General features: G+C 40.5%; 1 long non-coding RNA gene across 3 annotated transcripts in view; it reads right to left on the bottom strand.

The window, feature by feature from the left end:
* Positions 1-4,941: 4,941 nt before the first annotated feature.
* LOC306649561 overlaps positions 4,942-20,195 on the bottom strand; it is a 45,773-nt gene continuing 30,519 nt past the window's right edge. The window contains exons 7-9 of one of the 3 annotated variants that reach the window (XR_013760653.1): positions 15,258-15,374; positions 11,097-11,182; positions 4,942-5,078 (exon numbers count right to left, since the gene is read on the bottom strand). This is a non-coding gene — a long non-coding RNA (uncharacterized lncRNA). Of the gene's footprint in view, positions 5,079-11,096; positions 11,232-15,257; positions 15,375-20,195 lie in introns of all 3 variants that reach the window. The other 2 variants (XR_013760655.1, XR_013760654.1) reach the window with 2 other exon arrangements.

Genomic DNA, 20,195 nt, shown 5'->3' with positions numbered 1-20,195 from the left:
GTTCCTCACACCTATAAGCACTTTCACAAAACTTGTGTTGACATGAGTGTTTTTCTCTCTGGGTTAGCCACAATGGTGCTATTTTATAGATGTTCTAACATATAGGAGGGCTGGGAGAAACTGGTCCAAAAAACAGTTATCTCTGATGTACATTCATTCTGATTATCCGAGCTCATGCCACACCAGTTATTCATATTTATATTACTACCCTGGGCTATAAGTTATCTGAAATCTATTTAGGAAGTAAGAAAGGTACAACTGATAAATATCTAGTCTTTCTGAACATGTATACTTTCAATAAAATGATATCTTACATAACAGGACATGAAAGTTAACATTAGAGGTTTTATGTTTACAGCCATATTAATATTTTGGTGGATACAAAAAAGTACACTTGAGAAATTTGGAAATGAGCCTGTCTTCTGAGCATGAAAACATAAATTGACATATAATGAATCAGAACAACAACAACAAAATAGTCCCAGGAAAGAGTCAGAATGACCCAGGTCTTAAAACAAAACTGAAATGTCACTGAATACACTAATTTGCATATGGATTCAACAGACTGTTGGAAGTAGGTTGGAGAGGCTGCATAGAATGAGATCAAGGTCAGAGTCACAGTGGGCAGTGCGCATCGCAGGAGAAGTCTCAAGGAAAAGTGCCACGACCCGATGTCCAGATCTGTCTGGGCAAGTGGCAGTTTTGTCACTATGGTGAATATATACATCTATCTGATGCCATTAAAGATTGGACTCACAGAACTAGCCACACTTGTTCTAGCTTCTTGATTGCTGATTATAATCTTCCTTTCTGTGAGACATACCTACAGGGAAAGAAAGTGCTGACTGGAGGATTCAAGCACCTGTTCTCTTTGGCATTTAGTTCTTGTTTTCTCACATGAAATTAATAAACTTGCATTCTGGTTTCCTACATCACTGCCATGACCCTGGCTAGTATTGAAAGAATGGACATTTTTTTAAGCTGTCTGTTTTATCTCAACTCCCTAAGGTCTCCCTCCCAGTGATGGGAACAAAGCCCTCAAAGCTATTCCAGGAAACAGCCCCAAACAGAGAGTAAAAGGGTAAATTGAGCAAGATAGTGCTCAGAGAGTTAAGATATATGGGATATAAGATTACCAGAAACTGTTGACCAGAATCTACGCCCTGTTGTAAAACATTGTGAAACATGTTGTATGTTATCAGCAAACCCAGACCCCCTTTGGAATTTCCCAGCGGCTTTGTTCCCCTTTTCCCTTCCGTGTGTGACCCCTCCCGATGTGTGGTTTCTGCCTTTATAAACTTGTAAGATTTTCTGCTAGGGACTCGACTCCTCGACTCCTGCATGAGTCACGAGTTGGGTCCCAGCACGCTGGAATAAAAGCCTCTTGCGGTTTGCATCAAGTGACGCCTCCTGCGGTTGATTGGGGTTACCGTCGATCCGTGGGACAGAGTTAGGGTCTCCTTTTGGGGGGTCTTACACTATAACTTTACTGCCACCAACCCCACCTGCTGTGAGAGATAGACCAAGAAGAGGAGGGCAAAGATGACACCAAATTCACCCTTGAACTCAGAGAGACAATGAAGTGGTCTTTGTATGATGGAAACAGCAGATACAGAGCATTTCTCTGACGGACCATGTCTATAATGAGGGGCCAGGCTGCCCAGCCCTGGGGAGGCTCGCTGCCTCATATTTGGTGTAGTCATATACAGTGGGTGGACTAATGAATGAATAAGCTGAGAAAGCTCACAGATTTAGCATTTTGTTTCAGTCAAGAAGGCAAATCCTTTACAACACACACTGCTCCCTCCCTGTCTTCCTGATTCCTGTTTTACTCAGCCAGTCCTTGCCCCGGCTCACTACTGTGTCTGAACCACTTTTTCAGCCTTTTCACCATGACTCCAACCCAAGTTCCCATACATGGTTTTATGAGGGAAGAAGGGAGTTCCTGTCTTCTTGCCATTGTCCTGGGACACAACCGTCCTGCATGATTCCAGTCTTATAACTCTATGTAAATCCTTAATTTCCCTCCTTGCAAATCTCTGAAATTTTCAGTGTGCTTTTAGATTCATGACCCTTTGCCCTAATTCCCTCACCACCCATCACTATTTCTCATTTCCTTATTTCACAACATCTTATCTGACTAATCTCTATGATTACTACGTATTTCTTTATTACTAGTATCTAATAACATGAACCTCATTGCTCCATTAATTCTGCAAGGACAAAATCATATATGTGATTATCCCACATTTGTCTCTCCTCTGCACTGGACCTGTACAGCACTGCACTGTGAGTTTGTGACAGCAGGGATTAGGAGAGTGTACATTTCAATGACCTGAAGTGCTAAAGAAAAAATGCCCAAGCCCGGGCCTCACGCAGAGATGCCAATTTCATGTATCTGACTTAGTTTCTAACGTGGAATGGTCTAGGATGCAGTGGAGGGACCGTGCAAGTGATTCTAGTGTGCAGCCTAGGTTGAGAACCACCACTCTAGTGCCTATGCGGGGCCCATCAGGAGATCACACTGTGCCTCTTTTTCCTCATTTGACCCTCACAAGCACCCATAAAATGTGGGGCTTATTAACTCCACTTTATAGATGAAGAAATTGAGGCTCAAGAGAAGTTATGTCACTGATCCAATTTTGTACAGCTCTGAATTGCTGAGCTGGGATTTGGAACCTGACCATCAACTTCATGAGTGGATGCCATGCTCCTACTCTCTCTGCCATTTAGCCAAACCCAAACTAAACAGAACACAGGAACCAGATTTCAACTCCTAACAGGGCTGCAGTAGTTTTCCTCTAGCCCGATGATCTATGTCACCTCTTGGTATGTCTGTAGGAGGGGATGTGGGTTCGATCAATTCTTGAGGGGAATCTTGCTAATAGATGTTTACAGATAAGAACAGTGTCTAGAAAATAATGCAAACATTTCCCCATCCAGTCACCAGGGTACCAGATCTCTCTTCTCTTCTCTTCTCTTCCCTTGGACTTTCTCTACCCCTCTGTCCACCCCTCAAAGTCCTGACTTCTACCTGGAAGGAAAGTAGCAGAACCTTAATAAGCATAACTGAAGGAGTCCTTTGATCCCAGAATGGAGAATCCTTGGAAATAAACCTTTCTGTTACTTATACTGACTGTCTCATAGCATAAGTTCAATGCATTGTTAAGTTCATCAATATTCCAATTTCCTCTATTTTACCACAGTCTCCTCCAGAGGAGGAGGAGGGAAAAAGGAATCAATGAGGAAGAGCTGGAGGAAATCCTACACCATCTCATAACAGCTGTCAACTGTCTCATAACTCATAATGAGGAAAAGTTGTTTGGCCTTTATTCATAAAGCATGAAAACAATTAACTTTTGGCTTGCCTTCTGCTGCTAAAGGGAAGATCTTCTCAAACACAGGCCATAGCACAGCCCCAGGGCCACTGGCAGGAGTAGTAAATCCAGGGTCCCAGAGCCTTCTCCTCTCACCAAAGCAGGGCACGTTAAGTGGCTCCTGGCCCAAAAGGAGTCCAACTTAAATAAGGGTCACCTGTCGTTCTGGCAACCACCATGTTAACCAAGTGCTGAGAAAGAAGGGAAACAGTTCTTATACATCACTTCCAGCCCCTGTTCCCCATCAGCAAGGCCCTTTCTCATCCACTGTTCCTCTCCTTCCTCCTTCCTGGGAGATCCCAGTCTGCTTCTCACGCTGATGCCACTACTAGGACACATAGCAGAGATCCCAACCATTTTGTCTGAGGTTTGCGATACCACTGTATTTATCAGGATTCTCCATAGAAACAGAACAAATAAAGTGTGTGTGTAGAGAAAAAAAGAGATTTGACTCACACAATTCTCAGGACTGGCAAGTCCAAAATCCATGGGACAAGCTTGCAATTCCCAGAAAGAAATTACTAAGTTGAGTCTTGGGGATAGAATTCCTTTCCCTTTTAGGGACCTCAGTCTTTTCTCTTAAGGTCTTTAACTGTTTGGGTGAGACCCATGTACTAATGGAATATAATTGGAGAGTAATCTGCTTTACTCAGAGCTTACCGATTTAAATGTTAATCACATGTTTTAAAAATATACCTACACAGTACCACATAGATTTGGGATTTGTCTAAACAGCTGGGCACTACAGCCTAGCCAAGTTCACACATAAAATTAACCCTCACAACCAGGGTGAAGGGACGATATCAAACATAGATTCTCTAAGTGAAAGAAAAACGTGCTACCCCTGGCTATGTGGCCCTACTCAATAGAAACCCTGAAACCCCTCCAACAAGATTTAGAGGAAGGAGAAAGAAACAGCAAATTGTGTTGGGGCAAGCCCCAATATGGCTATAGTTAGGCTCTTTCACCGAGACATCCATGGGCTGTTGTATTTCTAGCGTGTAGCCAGGGCTGGGAACCGCCTACGTTAAGTTTAGTCAAGGCCAGAAACACTCTGATTCAGCCTATGGACTCAAGTTCATAAACATTAATTTGTGAGCATGTCCCTGGCCCTCTGTAACCTGTTGGCAGTGTGTCTTTTTGTTTGACCTCCATTTAAAAAGGGCCTGTGGAAATGGGCTAGGGAAGGACAAAGCTGAAGCTGGGGTTGGCTAATGATTGTGGCCAACTCTGAATAAAATGTCTACTATCCTAACTGCATCTTGCATCTTCTTCCACCTGCCAAACTGGAATATGTTTCCTGGGTCAGAGCCTCTTCCACACACCCCTACCCCCACCCCCATGACACAGTCTTCATTCTGGGTATAGCACCCTCCTTCTTTTTTTTTAAGTTTTTACAATTTATTAATCCTCATGAAAAATTCTCATAATCACCACAAATAAAATCATTGCAGAATCTTTACTCCTTTGGCTATTATCCAATCTCCAACTCACTTTTTGCCAGCACCAACATTGGCCTTTGCAGTCCCCCCGACTTTCTTTATTCTGTTCTTGTGTTCCTTTCGCTGTTTTCTTGAGGTCTTTTTCTTTTCATACAGGCCGTGTCTTGCCAGTCTATGCTTGGGTTCATTTTTCTTTGCACAATCCAGTGAATCATAGATCATGCCAAAGCCAGTTATCTTGCCATCTCCAAAATGGGTTCTGAATCCAAACACAAAGATGACACCTGAGGTGGTCTTGTACATTTTGGTTACTGCTTCATCCCTAATGATTGTGATATAATTGCATGAAAGTAGAACTCAGGGATTTTTCTTTCCTAGGTCTTAAGTTTTATTTAAATAGCCTCTAGTGAGAACAGAGTGGACCAATTACTACCCATCTATTGTTAAATCCAATTCAACAAGATGGGTGATAAGGATGAGCAGCTGGGATTAAGGATTCCTGAGATAGAGGAGCAGATAAACAGCATAGGCAACAGACAAATCTAGAAAGGAAGATATTCTATAAGACCACAAGCCTAGATTCTTCAAAAAGTCAATGTCACGGAGGGAAGAGTAAGGGAAGAACTCTTCTATGTTAAATGACAAGAGAATGTATTGGTGCATTCACTTACAAAAACAACCATAAAGACACTTTACACAACAATTGAGGAAATTCAAATATTAAGTTGATGTTAACTGCTCTTTTCTTTGTAGGGGAAATGACATTGTAGTTCTGTAGACAAATATCTATATTCTTACTGAGAAGCAGTGAGTCATAATGTGTAGAACTTACTTTCAAATGGCTCAACAACAACAAAAGAAACTAGTATAAAGAGAAAATAAAGCAAAGTACTAGCAATTGTCAAGGGTAGATGGATGGCATTTGGGAGTCCTTGCACTAATCTTTCAATTTTTTGGCATGTTTGAAATATTTCATAATAAAAATTTGGGGAAATAAGATTTTAAATAGAGATAAAAACTCACTCACGAAGCCATAAAATTTTCATCTGCTTTACTTCTTTCTTGAGAATTTTCCAGGAAAACCTATTCACAACTCAAACCTAACCAACCTTACAACACACCCAAATAATATTGGCCTTTAATAGGAGTTACTTTTCAAACAAATGTAGAAAATGCTAAGTTATACAGGGTTTTCTTACTACTAGACTTCTTAGAAATCTTAATATATTTAACATGCATTGTTCACTGGGGTGGGAGAGAAACCACCAGCTTAGTAAAGCAACATTTCTTAACCTTATTTTGTTTCCAAACCTTTTCATCCAGAGACCCCTTTTATTTCAGAGTCTTGTGGGTTGAGTATTCAAGGGACATTCAAAAAAATGTTGGAGTAAAATGTCATCTTTCTGGGCTTTATGACTCTTCTTTCTTTAATTAGTTAGAGTTTTTGAATTTCCATCTGGCCCTAAAGACAGCTAAATGATCTGACTCCAACCCAACTTCCTGTTCACCAAACTACAAAACTGCAATTTTTTTTTTTATGTCCAACTAGCCCTGTGGCACATTTAACTTCAAATAAACAACTTACAAGTGAAAGGCTTATCACAATTCTAAACACAGATGAGCTCCACAAGCCACCACCCAGAACAACATGGCTGGGGCTCCTAGGGCCTGAGGTTCTCCAAACACCTAGAACTCTTCATGAACACTGCAGAAAATACTAGCAATTCCCTACTTGCTCTGGCTTCATGCAAAACAATATAGATAAGGGCATATGAGAATTCACTGTACTGTGGTCAAATGAAAACCAAACACTGAGCTTAAAAGAATGCACTTTCGTGGATTATTTCTAGAATTCGTTACTAAAATTTGAATTTAAACTACCTCTCAGCAGATATCAAACCCAATCCAGAATTGTCCATTGTCCACGGGAGATGAGTCTAATATTTCTTCAGTTAATTAAGGAGAAGAAAGAACTCGTATCATTCTCCATAATTTTTAAATCTACTTCAGAGCCCCAAACTCTCAGTTACTGAAGTCCAGTCAGCAGTTAGAACCCCAGGGTTGCCACCTACCCAGTGTTCACAGTCAGTCCAGGAATTTAAATTCCTGCCCAGAATCTGAATCAGCCTGTGATTCAGAAGCAATGCAATGGTGGAATTTAAAGACAGCTCAGCTTTGAGTCATGCAAAACTAGATCCTCAGTCCATATCATTTCTTTGCTCATCTCCTATCAAAATGATAGATGTTGCAATCGTCATTTGGAACATTTTTTTATCTTGAATTGTTCAGTAAACATTTCTTAATCACTTGTCCTGACCTGTACTGTACTGTGAGATTGTACTGCATCCTGGTGTTTTAGGGATATTTTTGTCCAGATATCTTAGCAGCCTTCCTTCTCTTGTAAGACCCAGAGATGATAAACAGGCTCTATAAATTAAGTTGCAAGAGGTTCTGAAATTTGAGACATTAATCTAAAGGGCTTTGAAGACTTTTCCTACTCAATATTAATGAATAATTAGATATTACATTAGTTTATTAGACATCTACTTAGAAGTTTTCTTTCCTTAAAGATTCAACATTTTAAAACACCAAATGGGCAGTCCCCCAGTTTAAGAGGAATGAACATAACAAGATTTGCCCACAATCAAGCTGGTGAACACCTCTCTTGGGGTAACTCCTCCCTGTCATATCCAAGTTAGCTGACAGTGACAATATACAATGATAACTTTTCCTATCTTATTGGACTTGAAAATCAGACTTCCTCTCATCTCCACCAGAGGCACTTCAAAATAACAAGACTGCAAATGTCCCCATGTCACAATCCAAGCTGTACACAAATTCTAAAACTCACTTATATCCATGCCCTGTCTGTCCCTGGTGTGGGATAGAACTGCCTAAACCATGTTAGCCAGACTTTCCTGGTTAACTTTTTAGCAAAGAAAAGGAAGCTTTGGGACTTGACAAATGGCAAGAGGCTCTAACACTCTTTCCCCCTAGAACTAGCAGGGGCTTTGCCCACCCGCTGAGAGTACAAAGCACATTAGATGTGCCAACCGGCAGGAGCTATCTCCTGGGGTGAACGGATCTCCTTGCTCCTAATTAGGCAGATTGTAAAAACTGCTGTAATAGGAATGTTTTCAAAGTGCTCTGGGTCCATGGAAGAAGATAGTATTGCTTCTATCGGTGGGTGTTGGGAAAAGCTACACAAAGTAGTTCCTGGGCTTTTGACAGATGGGAAAGTTGAAGAAGGGAAGGGAAAGACATCCTGGGCAGATAGAATCACATCAGCAAATGCACCAGCAGATCAAAGTGCCCAGTGTGTTTTGGAAACATGCTCTGGGGAAGGGAAGAACAAGATAAAAATATGATGTCCCCACTTCTTTGCAGCACAAATTTTATTCAGAGATTTGCCTATTTCCTGGCTCTTTGTTCTTCTCCTTCTCTCTTTTTATAAGCATTCAAAACAGCTTCTACACAGGAATTCGAGAGAAAGCACATTCTATAACAGATTCTAAACAGCCTGGGCTCAGAAATGATCAGTAGCAGGGTAATAGCTATTTGATCAACAGACTGTAGGTGTCAGGACAGGAGAGTCCAGTTCACCACAGGGCTCGCACTGAGGAGAGCTCTCCTTGAAACTAGGTCTGGGAGTTCTAAAACTAGGACACTGCAGCCACTATGTCTTAAGAGCAGATGAGTTCATTCAGTTAATTTTACATTAAATAAATTTTACATTAAATTAAATTAAAATGGTTAAAGTTAGTTAGTTGTGCCAAACACTTTTGGACTCCATCTCTTTAAACACTACCAAAGGTGTTAAGCAAGTACATGGCACAGAGCTGGAGCTCAGAATATGCTCAGAGAAACAAAATACAAAGAGACAGATGTGCCAAGACACACAGAAAGACATAACACACATGCCAAGCAGCCCACTGACCAATCTTTTGCTCTTTCACTCTAAACTTTCTTTCACTAATATGGGTGCAGTACAATGTTTCCTTACATTTTTCTTGTGAATCAGCATGAATGATGAAACAATAAGGTCATGTTCTCCTTCTACCTCCAGGCTTCCCAGGCTATAGCAGGAACTTAGAAAGGGAGAGGGATGCTCACATCCAACATGATATCACAGAATAATGAATGGCTGGCTAAGGAGCAGGCCATCCGGACACTCTCTGAGGTATCCCATGTTCAGTCAGGTCCAGGATGAATAGACCCCATGACCTTGAACTCTCTTGCAAAGGCCTCCTTAACTGATGAGAGGGAAATCTATTGCCTTCCTCAGCAGAGTCACTGGACAATGCTACAGAGACTTTCTTTCACAAATATATAGGGCTTTTATCCCTTATCAAAGGGGAAAACAACCCAGTTCTCTAAAGGGAGATTTCTGGATCCCTTATCTGCTTGTGTTGGCCTTTGATATAATATTTTCTGTTGCAGCTGTAAATTGTGAGCTTTGTAACACCTATCACAACACACTTTGGTAAAGTTGTGTAAGTATGGATGAGGTCACATTTGGAACAAGTAGGTCTGTAGGGAATAGGTGTTAAGCAAATTGGGAAAAGGTATTTTTTCTTTCATATGATGTCAGGGGACAACTAAATCACAGGTAAAAGAATTGGAAAGCACCAGTGTTCTAACGCTCAGTTTCTAAACTACTGACCACCCCATTCCCAGCTCACTGCAGTTCTTAAATGGCATGGGAGAAAAGGGGACATTTCCAACAGGATGTTAAACTGATTTCAATGAGGAGAGCTTGGGCTCTCTCTCCTGCAGTCAGCAGGCTGGAATAATGCCCTTCTTCCCTGAGGACAGATTCTGTGCTACTTCATTCACTCACACCCCCCTTCCTGCTCCTTCCCATACTTCCATGTGGCTAAAGCTGGCTGATTTGGGTCATAAGATGTTGCCTGGTCACCATTACAAAACTCTTCTGATCTCTGTGGCTCCAGAAGTTATAAAAATCTGGGGACTTTCTTTTACCCTATAAATCAAACCCACTTTGTCTTGTCAGTCAACAATAGGCATCAGTACCTTCAAAGTGAGCTGTAATAGGAACCCTAAACCACTGTGAAGCCTGATAAGATTACTGGGGTCTCTTGTCTTACTAATTTTTAATTCCACTTCAAAACCATTCTTTGGGTAATGATGTCTTGTCTCATCTCACCATCTTTCATACCCTCTGTATGATTACACGAATGGTATGAACATACATTGTGCACAACCACAGAAACAAAAAGTTGTACCCCATTTGTGTACAATGAATCAAAATGCAGTCTGTAAAAATAAAAAAAATTTTTTTTTTTAATTCTTTGGAAATAACAGGATTCCAAGGAACATGAGGTTACTTAGCCTACCCACTTTGTTAGTGAATTCTAGCAGAGTTGTTAAAGGCAACAGATCTTTACTTTCATGTCTACAGAAGTACAGCTAATTCTGGAGATCGATGGTGGCTGCACAATATAAAAGCACTTAATGCCACTGAAGTGTACATTTCAAAATGGTTAAGGCAGTAAGTTTTTGTTGCATATATTTTACCATAACTTTTAAAAATTAAAACAGAATAAGTTGAATGCAATGTTTGTAAACAAGATCAGCTAAGTCACAAGAAACTTAATAATCATTCATTATTACTGTTATTATTAATTAAGGGAATCTTAGCACCATAGAAAGGTTACCAACTTCAAGAGTTTATGAAAATTAAAAGCAGAAAAATATATGCCCTTATACTAAAAATGACTTTAAATAAAAAAATCAATATACTCTCTGTCAGGATGAACCCAACTACTATGTATAATTATAAAGAACTAGTTTTAAAAATCCATATACTCTCACAGATATATGAGTATTGTTTATGAATAAGATTTTCTAAAGACTGTCACGAAACTTTTCTTCAGAAACCGGTTCTTCCACAATTGCAGCTTGAAGAACATTCAGATCTCAGGGGTAGTTTATAAGGTGCCAATTCTTCCTTTAACAATAATACATTAAACAGTCGGTTCTCATGGTACCTTTCAAAAAGGTCAACAGACACTGTCTTCCATAACATAAGTGGAAAATATTATTGCTCTTGCAGATGGTAAAGTTAAGGCATAAAAAACACAAGACTGAGCTGAGATCATTTCATAAAAGAGAAGTTCAGATACCATATCTAGAGACCCCAGCCAAAAGGCCACCCTTTCCTGCTTTCTGGCTCAAGATCACTTAAGAGACAAAGGTCACTCACTGATAATTAATTAACTCTAATGAATGTCCACCCACCCACATAAATACTTACTTTCATGTCTATCTATTGGCTCATTCTACACCCAGGTGATCCAACACATTAACTCCCAAATCAGGAAAGAGCTGACTTCGGCTTACCTTTAGAGAAGACAAAGAGGCAATTAATTGTTCATATTATCATTTTCACCTATGAGGTATAAAGAGTAGCTGTTAGAAGGTCTTAGGGATGAGGACAGGAGGACAGGACAGTACAGCTCTGCTTCCAACTCACAGTGGATGTCAAGTACAAATGACAAGGCATTATCAGTCAGGAGCAATCATGGAGGCAGAAGACCCAATGGCAAATCCAAGAAAGAACAGATTAGGACAATATCCTGTCCTGACATCTGTAGAAAGAGTGCCTGATGCCAAGGCTAAGACAGACCAATAACAAAAAAGAAAGCAAGGGAATCGATTAAGAATGAATCTCACAGTCTCTACCACCCTATGCACAAACATGACTGCAGCTGTCCTGCATCATTCCCTCTAGTCTCAGAAGAAATAGATAAATAAATAAATAAGTCATTCTCTTCCCAACAAGGGTAATCCTACTCCTTAAGATCAGGCTCCTACCCTGGCCCCCTCCCCACAGGCATGCTCCAGCTATTCTTTTTCTCTTATTTCTTTCACCTCTCCCTTTCTATTGCCATCTTTCCCTTAGCACAGTGATTTTTAATATTTGTTGATTACAATCTCTTTGAGAAGTAGATAAATTTTGCTTGCCATTTCCAAGGGGTCTATAGATTTCAACCATGCATGGAGCCCAGGTAAGGAATCCTTGCTTTAGCAAAATAAATCTCTTTCCTCTCAAAGCAAACTTCTAGAATACAGACTTCCATGCTCTTTTTTTCCTATTCCATTCTCAATCCACTGTCCTCATTCCACTAAAATTGAAACTAGTTTTAGAAAACTAGGTGTTTTAGAAACACCTAGGGTCCATCATATATATCATATATCATATATCATATATCATATGATTTTTCAGCTCTAATAATATACTAATCAAAAATGCTAAATGCCAAACATTTGACATCCTAAATGCCAAACCCAGTGAGTATCCCCTCCCCATTTGACTTCCTGCTGTACCTCATAGTGATCCGTTCCTATATCCTGACACCACTGTGATGTCAGTAATCTGACTGTGATAAATCCCTCTAGGAACCTGTTCAACAATTTCTCCTTCTCCAGGAAATGTCCCCAGCATCTGGTTGGACCTCCAGCCACCATGTTTATAAACTCACATGGCTCTATCTCCCCACCATGTTTACCCAGCCCAGGGGTGGGCTTCACCATGCAAAACTGACCAGACACCCTAGAATTTTGGAATTGAGAAGAAAACAAATTTCTTGCATTTCCCAAAATGTTCTACAGACAAATACTAGTTATATACTTAAGTCCACATAGCTGAGTATCCCTATATCTTTATAATACACACCCTGTTTTCCTTCAGTTTGCATTTTGCCACCAGGAGTTCCAACTGATATAAACACCCCTTACTCCTGATTCACTTCTCTCTGGCCGCTGCTTCTCAGGCTTCTCAGTGGGGAACTCTTCCTTTGTCCACCCCTTAAACATTGTTTTATCTATCAAAATTGTAGGGGATAATGATTGGTGAGAGAAATGGTTGGTAATCACGTCAGTGAGTCAGACAACTGAAGCCTTTGGATTTAACTGAACCAGAACAGGCCTCATTCAGAACAAGTTATTTGCAATACAGGTTTCTATGGGAACATGAAACTAAGAAAAAAATTATCTGAATAAATAGCTGCAATGTCAACTTACATTAAACTATACTTTAATGACTTAGAACATGCATCATTTTTTAGAAACACCTAGGGTCCATCATATATATCATATAGCATTTAGCATATTATTTTTCAGCTCTAATAATATACTAATCAAAAAAATCTAACTATAAAAGGGGTTGTCCTGACATTAAAATCTTTCCTATGTGACATAGTGAAAGGTACAAACATCACTTACTAGTGAACTACTGGAAGTAGCTGGCCTAAATCTAACTTTAATCCAAAATATAGGCTGCCCTATAGGACACTGGCCTGGAGTCTCTAAGGTCTCAAGGTCATGGAGAACTGAGGGGGAGGTACATTTGTGACTGATACTGCAGAGAGGTGACAGTCAAATGCAATGCATTTGAAACTTTGAAACTTGGTTTTTTTAAATCATCTACAGAAACAGATTTGGGGATCTGAGTATGGAGAAGATTTCAAACAATGTTTTTGAAGTAATTTGGATTTTCTTTAATGCAAAAATGATGTCACAGTCATCTAGGAAAATGCCCTTTATTCTTAGGAGATATAAGCTTAATATTTCTGGTTGAACTGTTATCGTGTTTGCAACATGGTACTCTTCCATTGTTCCCTCTTTCCATCCTTACCCCCTCTATTTACACACACTTAATACTCCCACCCATGACTCCCAAACCAACATCTTTGGTGCAGAATTCTCCTCCAAACCCCACACCCATGAAGCCACATTTCTTGTCAACAGTCCCATCTCAACAGCAGCACCTCAAATCTACATTCAAAGCCAAACTCATCTTTCCTCTTCCCAATTCCCCCCTTTAAAAATAATAAAATCTTTCCCTCTTTGTCTTCTCTATCTTGTCAAGTTGACCAAGCCAGAAACTTCTCTCTTCCTTGCCCCTTAGCTAATCAGTCACCAGCTCCAGGGTGCCTCATAAATTTCTCTTCTCTAAATCTTCCCCAATGCCCTCTTCTTTCCCTGGTTTCTCTCCTAAACTAAATACTATAAAAGCATCCTCATTGGTCTTTCTTGCCTTTGAGCTTGCTGCCCTCCTATCTATCTCCCACTCTTCCACAAAAAATAGATTTTCCTAACATAAAAAAAAATCTGGTCACATCACTACTCTGCTCAAAATTCGTCAGCGGCTCCCCATGGTTTACAAAGCCTTTTATAGCCTTTGTGTCCCAGCCAGTTCTTCAAGCATACCAGATTACTGTGATAATTTAGAGTGTAGCCTATCATCCAGAGCTGCTGGGCCTCTGCACATGCCATTCCCTCAGCTGACAAGCCCCTGCTACCTCTGTCCCAGCATCTCCCCACACTACATACCAGCACACTCCTACCAGGGAAGCTATGTTGGCTGGAAACACTTCCCTGCATTCCCTGGGTCTATTTATAAACTCCAATCTCCTACTGTCCTAGCAACCCTGATATGCAACCTCATTAAAGAAACTTATTTGAATGAATTAAATGATTTGTTTGTGCAACTGGCTTTCCAAAAGACTGTAAGATTCTTAATGACAGGGACCTTGTTTTTATTTTTTTTTAAGTGCCTCGTCCATTCTCAGTTTATAATAGGCACTCAACAATTATTCATTTCAACATTGACAGTCATACCAGTAAAATAGTCTCTTTGTCTTTAAGGACTTTAATTTCCAAATTATAAAAAGCTATGACCAACTAAAAATAGGAACAAGAAAAGAGACTGGGAAGTAACTGCAGGGAATGAATTATTTGAAAATAATCTTCAGCCCTTTTTTCTCCATCGAGTTAAATCCTAGCCTTGAAAGAAAGTTGAAGAAATGGAACTGGGTCGATTAGGGAGTTGAAATGCAAAGGATAAAAACAAGTTCATTTTGCATATCAAGTGCATTTTATTGGACTTAAATTGGAATAATTTCCCCTTTATTCTAACTTTATATTCCTAAAAATATGATATTCTATGTGCACAGGGGTCAGTAGCCAATTGAAGCAGGAGGAGGTTGGTGCCTTTTCATTCTCTGAAAAACACTCCAGAATTTCCAAACAAAAGGATTCTGTACATGGAACACTAATTTCACTGAGGAATTTAGTCTCAAAGAGGGATTCTCTGCATTTAGCACACCACCAATTGCTCTCAGAGAACCTACATCCCAACCACCACATAGCAAAAGCCCATTTCCTCAGAACATTTATGTTTTTAACTTCTTATAATTATTTTTACAACATGGAATAAACTTTGAGGACAAGAACAAAAAATCAAAATAAAAAACATGGCAGTGGGACTGTTCAGAGCCAGTCCCGTCATGGCTGATGCTTAGGAAGCCTCAAAGGAACAGCCTGCTCTGGAGAACACTGGGAGCTTCATTCCAGGAGGCACTGAGAAATTCTTTTAAAGACACCCCCGCATGCAGACCAGAAGAATGCTCACCTTTCATTCTTGGTGTTCCCACTTGGCTGGCAAAGTCGGGGTGTTCTGCAAGTGGCTACAGCTGCCTCTCCTCACTGCCACTTCCTCATGGCAGTGGAGGCCAGGAGTCCTTGGGGGCTGACAGACCCAGAGAAACAGACTTCCCAGTGTCTGGTCAAGGTTTTCAAGGTCTTGCTTAAGGTTTTCCTGGGACTGGAGTTGTAGCTCAGTGGTAGAGCCCTTGCCTGGCATGTGTGAGGCACTGGGTTTGATCCTCAGCACCACATAAAAATAAATAAATTAAATAAAGGTATTGTGACCATCTGCAACTAAAAAAAATATTTTTTTAAAAAAAAGCTTTTCCTTTCCCAGAACTCTATTCTTACTTTATCAAGAATAAGTTCCTGCTGGTGGCGTAGCCCAGTGTTAGAAGGCTTGTCTAGGTTCTGGGTTTGATCCCAGAACTGTGCAAAAAAAGAGAATAAGTTCCTGAAGAGAACCTCCTTGGTGCCCTTTGAAGAACATAATTGGAGAGGCACAACCGCAGGACCCTGAGAGTGGAGTAGGAAGAGCAGCAAGAACACAGGGTGAGGGAACTACCCTAAAAATAATTCAGAATATCAAGTCACCTTTGAGAAGGTCTTTTGAGAAGAGTTTGTTGAAAAACCACTTTAGATAAATTACCCTAAAAGTGCTATTCAAAAGCAGAATTTTGAGGGAAAACATTCTGCTTCCTGTATTGAGTTATAAGGGACAAGGAATTAGTCAAGCAGTGAAGATGACAGATAAGGCTGAAATGAAGTGAAAAATTTGAAAGTCCCTTGCGTAGGGATAGCAGGATAATTATTTAAAGCATGAAGGCAGTAATTTAGGTCTAAAATGTCACCACCATTAATTCTAAGTTTTATTGTAGTCTGTTAGGGAAGAGTTCTCTGGGGATTTTGAATAACTGCTTCTTGAACTGGAAACTGCAAAAACAATTGACATTTCTATAATCCTTAAGGAACAGGGCTTTGAGGAAAATGACTTTTCAGAGGGCTATCTGAATATCAGTGTCTGAAGAGCTAATATTCATCCTTGCTTTATGTGACCCTTATTAATCAACTCCCATTAAAGATAATGCCACACATGTAATTATATGGCATAGCTTTATATTAAATATTTAAGGCTATGTTACTGTACCATATCTTGGCCGTGATGACGTATTGCCTCAATTTGAGTACACATGTCAATTTTTTCATAGATTTCCATCTGTATTCATGACTTGAGGACCTATAGCAAATTAATAACCAAAATAATATAGACTTTTATGTTTCTAAGTCCATAGTCTGTCACCTAGGATACTTCTCCCCACTTGTTTTAGCTCTAAAAACCTATTCCACTTTCTAAAAACATGCCCAACCTATTTTCCAATTGCCCTTACTTCCTATTAAATCTAATTGCATATGTTTTTAAAAATCACATCACACTTATACACTGAATCACCTAAATAAGCAGTGAAGGAAACAAGATGAAACAAAATGAAACAATACTCTGTATGGTATGACAGATTAAACCAAGTCTGAGATCATGCAATAAAATTTAGCTTCTCCTCTTCCTCTTCCTCCTCCTCCTCCTCCTCCTCCTCCTTCTTCTTTTTGTGTGCAGGGACACTCAACCACTGAGCCACATCCCCAGCTCTTTTTTTCTTTTACATATATTTTTAATTTAGAGACAGGGTCTCACTAAGTTGCTAAGGCTGACTTTGAACTCATGATCCTCCTGCCTCAGCTTCCCAAACCACTGGGATTATAGGCATGTGCCACTACACCTGTCTTATTCTACATTTTTTTTTAAATATTTCTTTTGGTTGTTGATGGACCTTTATTTTATTCATTTATTTATATGCCATGCTCATTTATTTATATGAGAATCCAACCCAGTGCCTCGCACATGCTAGGTAAATGCTCTACTGCTGAGCTACAACCCCAGCCCTATCCTCCATTTTTAACATACAAATACTCATCTTTATAAAGTTTCCAAGTGATTAACAGAGGCTTTTGGTCACTATATCTTACTACAATCTTATGAAGAAAGGTCAACACTGTACTAATTATAAAATTAGGGAAACAAAGAAGGCAAGATCCTTATCCAAACATCTCTGACAAATAGAAGAGTAGGGATTAAAATTCTCTGTTCATATGTGTATAGTCATTTTCTTCTGCATGTTTTTTCAAAGATTCTGTTATCAGGTACCTGATCTTCCCTGGGCTGCTCATATCAATCATTAACCATCATTAAATCAATAAACTCCTGCTGCTTCTACCCTGAGCCTAGCTTACTCATGGGAGAAGAAATGTGTCCTCAGAAAACAGCACTGGGCACAGCTCTGCAATGTGGCTGCCTGTCTTCGAAGGATACTCCTCAGGTACCCCTAAAATAAATTTCCTTTGTCCCTTAAGTCAGACAAACACAAACATGCTCTTCTAATTTGGTGAGAATCTCTGTAGTAGTTTTCATTTGATGTAATGAACGGGTAGAAATTTTGCTTTCTCCACATGACTAATGTTGTCCTGGATTCTGAGGCAAATTCTGTGTTGATCAAAAACACATGACCTAATACAGTAGGAGCTGCTTTGGTGTATAGTTCTGTTTAGAGAGCTACATTATTATTTCTCCAGCATGTAGAACAAGATACTTACTAAAATGCAAATTCCTAGGTCCCAACTCAGACCTATTGAATCAAGTGAAGTTGCATTTAAACCAGTGTCAAAACTAACATGATTTATTCTTTGTCAACTCCAGCCAGGGCTGAGTGTGTACCTCATTGGTAGAGCTCTTGCCTAGCATGCATGTGGCCCTGGGTTCAATCCCCAGTACCCTCAGGCCAGACTGGGACTTTTCAAACTAGACTGAATGTTTTTAAAGGCAGGGATCAGCTCTTAGTCATCTTCTAACTCCAGGATCCAACTGAGTTGCTTAATAAATGTTAATTGATGGAAAACGTACTAATTGTTGTTAATTACATTACCTGTCCATGATGTTTTATGTTAGAGTTAGTTCATGTGGATTGATTACATAGGAAGCAGTACAAACTCTTCAAACTGATTTTTAGCTTTGCTCTACTCCCACTGCGTGGAGTACAGAATTAAATAAGCCAAAGTATGACCAGTCCTGCAAAACTTGTTGTGGGCCTGTGACATCCCAGCCTCAGTCTCATTGATTCTCCAGTCACTCAGATAAGTTTTTAGGCACAAATTCTAGTGTGGTCCTACACTCAACCTCCAAACTCTTATCCAATTAAAATATCTCCATGTCCTCAGCTGGGACCTACCTCAGCTGGGAAGCCTGCTATGTAAATGGGGATAAGTGATGCATCATCGATACCTTCTACGCCTCCTTCCCCAAGCTCTCTGCTGCCTCTGGCACCTCCCCAGGTTGAGGGAGTGGTGGAGGGGGAAGAGGCAGGGACCTCTTCTATACCAGAGGAATTATCAGTTGAAAGCAGACTTCTCTGCAGCAAATACTCAATTACTGGTTCTTCCTCCTCTTAGGGGACTCTCCTCTACATGAGGAACCTACTATAGTCAACAGTATGGGTGGGACCTCCCCTAAGTGACCCCAGTACCTTTCCCTCAACTGTAGTTCCCTATTGTTTCCCCCTAGCCACTTGATGCTGATCTGCTTTGCCCCTCCAGAAGATCCTCTTCCCTGCCCACTTCCTGCCCTGGGTCCTCCCTCACCTGTTCCCACCTTAACCCTCCACCAATAGGAGTACAGTTCTTCCACCCTATCTCCACACCTCACTCCACTAGCGCTAGTCAGAACAAAACAGGTACCAGTCACTATAGCCCTGAAACCCCACTTGGCTTACAACCCTGGGGGAGAAATCTCCCTGCCCACAGGAAGGTACACCGACAACCCTCTCTCCAAAGGATTCTCACTGCCCACACCCAGGATGAATTCTTTACCCTCTTAGCCTCCATCTGGAGTACATGAGAAGCTAATGCTGGCACTGCCAGTTCCATAATCTCCTACCAAATGCCACACTTGTTTCAACATCTCATGAGGAATTAGGGACATTTGTCACCTGTCATGGTATTCTGAGGAGACGGCTAGAAAGTCACATCTAAAATCCTGTTACATTAGTCAGACTCTAAGTTACAAGGAAAAAGATTCATTCAATCCGTCTTAATTAGTGGAGGTTGGAGTTAAGGATACCCGCTGAGATAAGGAACACTAAAATATGATGGCTGCCCAAGGGCAACCAAACCCAGGCCTCCCAATGACTATTTGGCAGCTCAGAGTGTAAAACAGACCCAATGGCCACACATGGTCATCACCCCCTCAGCAAAGGAGTTCTGGGACCCCCTAATATAGGGACAGAGCAGTCTCTCTGTTTCTGCTGCCACTCTCCTTTTGTTCCCATCCATATAGGCCTGCTGGAACACAAGTGTTATAAAATATGTCAACAGATAAGAGTTCTGCCTTCTGATAGGTCTAGAAAACACTAGGTTAATATTAAACTAGTATCTTTCTGTAAGACTAGTATTCTTCAATGTGCCAAAGCATTGTGGGACTCTCCAGAAGGGGAACACAAATGTGGTATTTCTCAAACTTGCTTGGCTAGGAAACCCCATTAAGGAACAAGTGTTAACCCCTGGCCAGACACAGCTCAGGCTAACTGCTGAGAGCTCTGTCTGCCTTTTCTCTTCCTCTTGACATGAACTTTCTTGTGGCTTTGAGGGCCCATGACATCTGCAAACTGCCCTCTCTCTTTAAGGCTTTTCATCACCTGCTCCCACCACCAACTGATTCGCTATGTATCTTGGTTTTCTTAAGACGAAGAAATGGCTTATTCCAATGTGGTCACCATCACAATAATTTGGGCAAATACTTGGCATTAAACTGTCTTATAAGTCATTGATCAACTTACAGCCTAACTTTGGAATGGATGTCTGCTCCTGACCAGGAGAGTGA

Source organism: Sciurus vulgaris (assembly GCF_902686455.1).
Source record: "Sciurus vulgaris genome assembly, chromosome: 2".
NCBI lineage: Eukaryota > Metazoa > Chordata > Mammalia > Rodentia > Sciuridae > Sciurus > Sciurus vulgaris.
Note: the sequence above shows the minus strand (reverse complement) of the source record. Positions and strands in the feature narration are given on the sequence as shown.